This window comes from Crocuta crocuta, unplaced genomic scaffold, assembly GCF_008692635.1.
Source record: "Crocuta crocuta isolate KB4526 unplaced genomic scaffold, BGI_CrCroc_1.0 scaffold33, whole genome shotgun sequence".
Lineage (NCBI taxonomy): Eukaryota > Metazoa > Chordata > Mammalia > Carnivora > Hyaenidae > Crocuta > Crocuta crocuta.
In genome coordinates, this window is record NW_027529203.1 from 566,047 (window position 1) to 573,395 (window position 7,349).

At 32.8% G+C, this 7,349-nt stretch overlaps 1 long non-coding RNA gene across 3 annotated transcripts in view; it reads right to left on the reverse strand.

Moving 5' to 3' along the window:
* Window positions 1-3,361: 3,361 nt before the first annotated feature.
* The window catches only part of LOC144226835 (uncharacterized), a 183,734-nt gene continuing 179,746 nt past the window's right edge, over window positions 3,362-7,349 (reverse strand). For all 3 annotated transcript variants that reach the window (XR_013333752.1, XR_013333751.1, XR_013333750.1), the window contains one exon: window positions 3,362-3,571. This is a non-coding gene — a long non-coding RNA (uncharacterized LOC144226835). The remainder of the gene's footprint in view (window positions 3,572-7,349) is intronic.

The window sequence follows — 7,349 nt, forward strand, 5'->3', positions numbered from 1 at the left end:
TACCATGTGTCTTGTTTTGTATTTTTAAAAATACAATGGTATGTATTAAATATGTTTTTGATATGCTTAAAAATTAATATAATTTTTATTTTAAAGTTTCAATATTCACAGTACCTTGGAAATTATTTACCTTTCAAATATTTAATCTAATAAGAAACTTTAGTTGGATCTTGGAACAGTGTGAGGTTATCCATAGCTTTCAAAATATTTTGGAGTTTAGAAATGCAAAAACAATTGAAGATATGTACCTTAATTCAATTTTTAATCTACTAAAATGCATGTTTTTATAAGCTTGAAAGTGATAATTCATACCATATGTATTACTTACTTACTTTTTTGTATTATTTTAACAGTTGACGTGAGATACAATTCACATACCATGAAACCCATCCTTTTGAAGTATATAATTCAGTGGTTTTAAAACCATTAAAACAATGGGTTGCAAGTAACTTGTTATGCAAGTGTTCTGCAAGACAAGCAAACATTTCTAATAAATTTTAACTTGATAAATGACTAATGTCTTCCAATATGAGTAATAAGTGATGGTGAATTCACGAGATCACAACTGAGCCAATGGTTCTTGAAATTTGCTTTGATATACAAGTGCTTTGGATTATAAGCATGTTTCCAGAATGAATCATGCTTGCAAAGCAAGGTTTTACTGTATATTACAGTGTTGTACAACTATCATCACTATTTCATTCCAGATCAGTTTCATCACCAAAAAATCATTCTATCATTTCTGACTGATACTATCAAAATAGAAACAGAAGGTTTTCAATTTTCTGGTCAAAGTACCTTGATTTACTAAGCGTTAGTATACATAATTTCATATAATGTGCTGGATACCATTTTTATCAGAAAATAATTTCTCAAATTACTTATGAAAATAGCCATGCAAAATAGAGTATTTTTACATAAACTTTTACATTGACCTGGTTTTCCCACCAAATTTTCTTGTTGTAATTTTTTTCTATGCTTTTCTGAGTCACATTAAATCCTTTCAAAAATATACAAAGATAATTACATACATCCGTATGTATCTTTAGTTGAGACCAAAGAATTATTAGTCTATTAACTGACCACTGATTTCACTTGGAAGAAGCTATATTTGTTCAACAGACTATTTCTTTAACATTTTATATTTATAACAAGTTTTCAGTGCATATCAAAAATGAATAGGAGATGTGAGAGTGAGCTAGCAAAGGAAGAGATCAGAATAAGACAGCTTGACAGGGAACCCTACAGTAGAATAAAAAATGTCCAATTTGGAGTCACAGTCAAAGATTTCAAAGAAGAGGAGCCAATGTATTTTAATTGTTAACATTAAATCGTCACATATGGCAGTACATCCCATACTATTGTCTAAAATTCTTACCAAATGTAAAGGCAAAATGAAAAGAATGAAATAACTGAATGAATTGATATATTGGAAGTACCCAAAATTTAAAAATAATAGGAATCCTGAGCTAAGTACATTATACTTCCTCACATCCCTACAGAAAGACTACTACAATCAAATATTTGATTGGGGTGTTCAGTTTCTCCATCTGTATGGTTGAAGTTTGCAGGTATTTAATTTTAAATTTCAAGGGTCAGAGTACCCTCAGGAGATACGACTTAAAGCATAAGTTGACTGAAATCAGATGGAATAAATACTGTGTTAATTAAGTTACTTTTATTTCTATAGTCAGTTGTAGAAATTTCCTTTGGTAACTGTTAAAAATAAATGTGTTGTGATTTTAAAAGTCCTCTGCATGAAGTAGAGTTTAAATACTTATCTTTGTAAAAATATGATATTAATTGGCTAAGATTGCCAGGGCAATTATAATATCTGTGGGTGGTTTGAAACTTATGCTGATCATTGATGCTTCATCAAGCTTAATAAAATGATACTGTTTTTTCTTTGTTTTTTTGTTTGTTGTTTTTTCCCTGAGTCAATTCTAAGCAAATGAACCATGCAGTATCACTCTTTTGGCACACTTATGAAATACTTATGAAAGTGTTACAATGTTAGTTCTGGAAGGACTTAAATATCCCGTAATTCACTTCCTTTATTTTATTGATAAAGAAATTGTGGTCTGGAGACTTTGAATAACTTGTTCAAGCATTACAATAACAAGCCCCAGATGGTGAGAGGGAATTGGATTTCTGTCCCTAGCTTCCTGGTTTAATCCATACTCCTTTCATCACAAAATACTGCCTAAGATTCAGTGAAAAAAAAAAATACTAGTAATTCATTACTAACTTTAGCAATGGAAATAATTCAATCAAAATAATACTGTAATAGAATTATTTGGAAAATGCTTTATATCTCAGAAAATCAATAGACTATCCAATAAGTATCTATTAGTTCATTCATTAAATCTATATAGTTAAATTATAGAATATTTGTAGAAGAAAATTTATTTGAAAATTATGAATATTTCAATGTTTCAACAAATATGATTAAAATGTCATCTACATTTTCATGTATGAGTCAAAATTTTGTTTTTTTCCTTTTGTTAATGTTTATTTATTTTGAGACCAAGAGCATGTACATGAGCTGGGGAGGTGTAGAGAAAAAGAGGGAGGGAAAGAATCTCCAGCAGGTTCCACACTGTCAGCACACAGGCTGATGTGGGGCTCAATCTAATGAATCATGAGATCATGAACTGAGCCAAAAACTAAGAGTCTGTCACTTAACCAACTGAGCCACACAGGTGTCTCCAACATTTATTTCTTATAGAAGATCACTCAGCTTTAGTAACATATAATAAAGCACAGTATCTATTTTTAAACTATGCAACAAAATGAAGACTATCTCAAAATTAATTAATTTCCTCTAAAGAAAATCCTATTTTCAAATTGATGTCCATGATAACAGTGTCCATGAGGATTTCTTCTTTAACCCACTGCTTGTCCAATAGCCTCTTATTTAAACTCCATATATTTGTGCATTTTTCTAGTTACCTTTATGTAACTAGAAGATTTCTAGTTTCATACCACTATGGTTGGCAAAATGCTTGATATGATTTTAGTCATCTTAAATTTTATTAGGATTTACTCCGTGATCTAATATATGATCCACCCTGGAAAATGTTTGTTGTGTACTTGAGAAGAATGTACATTCTACTGGTTTTTGATGGAATGTTCTATATATGGTCATGTAACACCCAATTGTTTTTTCTTTACTTTAAAAATATATTCACTTATTTGGGAGAAAGAGAGAGACAGAGAGAGAAATGTAGAGACAGAGAGAGAAAATCCCAAGCGCAGAGCCTGATGTGAGGCTTGAATCCATGAACCGTGAGATCATGACCTGGGCCATCCAAGTACCCCACACCAAATTTCATCTCTTATTACACTCTTTATTACACACGTTGTTTTGAAGTCATTTTGCCTGATGTAAGTAAAGCTACCCCAGCCTTTTTCTTTTTTCCTTTTTTTTAGGTTTCCATTTGCATGGGACATCTTTTTCTATCCATTCATTTTCAGTCTGTGTCTCCTTGTATCTTCAGTGAGTTCCTTGTTGTCAGTCCACAGATGTATAGATGTATCCAGGTTTTTTTCCCATTTATCCATTCTATGGCTTTTGATTGGAGAATTTAGTAAATAAATAATAGAATAGAATAAGGTGAAAAAGTAACATTTTAAATTTTAAATAGATGTTTCTTAAATATATGTATATGGATTAGCCAATGTATCATTTAAACTTTATGATTAATATGGGAAAAGATAAGGAATAACTGTTAATAAAATTATGCACCATTTTGGGGCACCTGAGAGACTCAGTCAGTTGAGCATCCAATTCGATTTCAGCTCAGTTCATGGTCCCAGGGTCATGGGATTGAGCCCTGCATCAGGCTCAATACTGAGTGTGAAGACTACTTGAGATTCTCCCCCTCCTTCTCTCTTTCCTTCTCTCTCTCTCTTTCTCTCTCTCTCCCACATCTTCCTTTGCTCATGCTCTCTTTCTTTCTTTAAAATAAAATTAAAAAAAATATATGCACCATTTTAAATGAGGCCAAAGGATAACTGCATTCCTTCCTATATTCTACTGCAACCTTGCTTATTAAAAGGACCATTTATTTAAGTTTCTGACAGACATACTCTTGTTTGATTTTGATATTTTCTATTTACTGAAATCTGAGAATCAGTGAAGTTGTTAACTTCTAGATTTGTAACAAATTAAAATGAATCGTATTCAGTAAAAAAGACACCACTGTGGTGGTTTAATGTTTATAAGGTGGTGGCTTATCCACTTTTTATTTTCTAAGGAAAGAGGTTGGGAAATAGTGTTGTGTATCTCAGACTGTCTTTTTTCATTGTTGATCGTATTTCTTAAGTTTGCAAAGGTTACTTGCAATTCATCTCAAGAATACTGAATTGAAGAATTAGGGACAAATGTATGAATATAAAATATTGGCATTAGATGTGGGAGGACAAAGACTTTCAAGAAAGGCAAAAAGAGTCAAGAATGGAACATAGATTAAAATATTCCAAGGTTTAAAAATCTTCCCAACCTTAGTGCATGCTATGTTTTAGTTTCAAAAAAGGGAGGGGGGGGGGCTAGAAAAGAAAAGAAAAAGTTGTTTTCTGTTAGTAAAAAAACTAAAAGAGATTTAAGAAGATGGATTTTCTTCTCCAAGTCTGCATATATAGTCAAGATTATTGAGCAGTTTTCCCACCAGCTAAATGAAGTAGGCAACAAATGAACAGTATCTAGTCCTCTCTTAAAAGTGGCAATGAATTGGCATGATGCTTTATAAATGACCTATGCAGAAAGTGTGCTAAATTATGCTTGGCAAATAGTTTTTCCATACCCCTCAATGATTTACTAGGGCATATTTTTGGGAACTCATCAGCAAGTCATTTTAAAGTTATCATGCTGTGATTAACTGCTGTGCTACTTCTCCCCTCAAAATTCATGAAAAATGCAGACTTACTACCTATTACACCCATTGTATGAGCTTTACAACTGATTTTATCATGATCTCTCATGCTGGGTTTATAGATTGCTTGAGCTGGGGGTGAGAGCTCCTGCTGATACTGTCACAGAGCAATCTAGTCAGGTTCTTCTAAGTGGATCTGTTAAGACAGTCAACAAGTAATAGCTGTTAACTTTGAAGATAAACAGAGATGGACTCTTTCGTTTAATATGTCTAGAAATGGAGGCTGAAAAATAATGTCTCAAGTATGATAGAGTTCTGCTTGTTTTGGTTTCCTTTCCTTTCCTATTATTGTTTAGGTTGCCCCTGGAAACTGAAGCTTCAGAAGTCTATAGAAGTCACTTTCTTTTAATATAAATCCCTTTAATAGATTACTTGAAGGTAATTGAGATGGGTCAGATGCATTTTTACTGGTTTCTTTATTTATATTCTAAAAGAAATTTACTTTGGAGACAATATCTTTTACAGACCTAATTACACATATACAGTTGATTCTCATTCATTGCAGTTATGTCCTATAAAAGTGCCTCAAACACTGAATTAATAAATACTGAAAATCACTCTTGGTGGGGATTTTATATAAATATTATAAAGAGTAAACTTCCAGATTATAAATAGGTTATAGATTATAAATCTTAAAAATAACTCATCCTAGTAGATTCTAATTTCTTTATTAAAAAAAAAATGAGTTTTAGAAAGGTTAAATTGCCTGAAGCTGCCCTATTAAGAGGTACCAAGGTTGGGATTCAAGATTCAGACACTATCCAGTGGCCCCAAGCAGAGCTCCTTGCATTACACAGAGCTGCTGCCCAATGTATATTCTTCCTCTGGTTATCTCCGCATGAGGCTGAAACAAGAAGGCAGAGTGTGATCCTTGCTCTGCTTCAGCTGAGAACATGCATGTACATCTGCTGCACATCTCTGCAAATGACTACGAAAGCACCACAAGTATTGATTTTGGGTTACAAATAAACTTGAGCAAGTAGGTGAATTTGCAAATGAGGAATCTGCAAATAATGAGAATTGATAATAGTTTGTCTAGATGGAGCAGGAAAAAAATATACGCAGGCTAATAGCAGCAACACTGAAATTGCATCATTTCCCTTCCTAGAATGTGAGTTACCTAAGGTCAAGAAAGGTGCCATATAGAATCTCTGGACACAGTGCCTGTCACAGTGATGGCTGGATTGTCTGTAATTCAATTTAAAGCTCTGAAGCATAGACAATAGTGTGTGTGTGTGTGTGTGTGTGTGTGAGAGAGAGAGAGTTTTTCTCTACATCATATGGAAATGCTGTAATTGAGAATACAAAATCCAGAGTTGTTTGGAAAACATTTTAAAAACTCAAATCAAAAGCCCACAACACAAAGGTGATTATTATAAGTCTTTTGGCTATTTAGTTCTGTTGAATATCAGTTTGCTAATTAGCATGATAAATAGAAGAAATAATTTTGCATTTGTGAGATAAGTGGAGTTCAAGGCGTACTAATACACTAGAGATACTCTATCAACAAAACTGGTCTTTCATTAACACATATTTATATTGGTCTCCTAGATTCAGGATTCTGACTAGTTTTATGAATAGCTGTATATAAGATCATTTTGTTGCCTGGATCGAAATGGAACTTTAGGTAATTCTTACCTATAACATAGTGTTAATAATCAAATATACATTTCATAAAAAAAATGGTAACAACATACATAAGAGGAGAAACCATGTGAATGGTTTACTTTACATTTGGGCTATCAACTCCAAGACAATGTATGCAAATATATTCTCCAAGTATTTGGCTTGTCTTTTTGTTTTTAATAACACTCTTCTGAAGAGCAAGAGTTTTGCTTTTATTTTTTAAAAAGTCATGTTGTTTTAAGTTTATGATACTGGGGCTATATTTTTAAGTATATGTAAAAATTATCAAAGTGTAAAAACTACAAAGTAAAATTCCAGAAAATTAGGAAAAAGAGAGGTTGTAGAAAAAGGAGAAAAAGGAGCTGGATGAGGAGATAAAAGCAAGCTAAATATTTTACCATATATGGGAAGAGGTTCCAGATACAAAGTAACTCTGTATATTATTAGAAGGAAAGATGGTACTGAAGATGACTCTTGTGCATGTGTTTGTGTGTGTGACAGAGTGTATGTGTGCCCTATTTTTCTCAAAAATTTTTCTCAAAAATTTAACTAAACTACTCCATAACACTGCTGCCTCAGTATCCTTTTTGTTTGGCCAAGACACCTGCAAGGGCCTTCAACTGACTCTCTCCTTCCATGATCACATGCCTTAGGAAACAGCCCAGATTTCACAACCACATATAGGTTCTTGATATGACCCTCTCAAAGACCCTTGTGATAAGCAGTCTCCCCACCTCCTAATGCCTTTGCTGGGTATGCCCCTTAGATAGGACCCTGTCAAAGCTTACC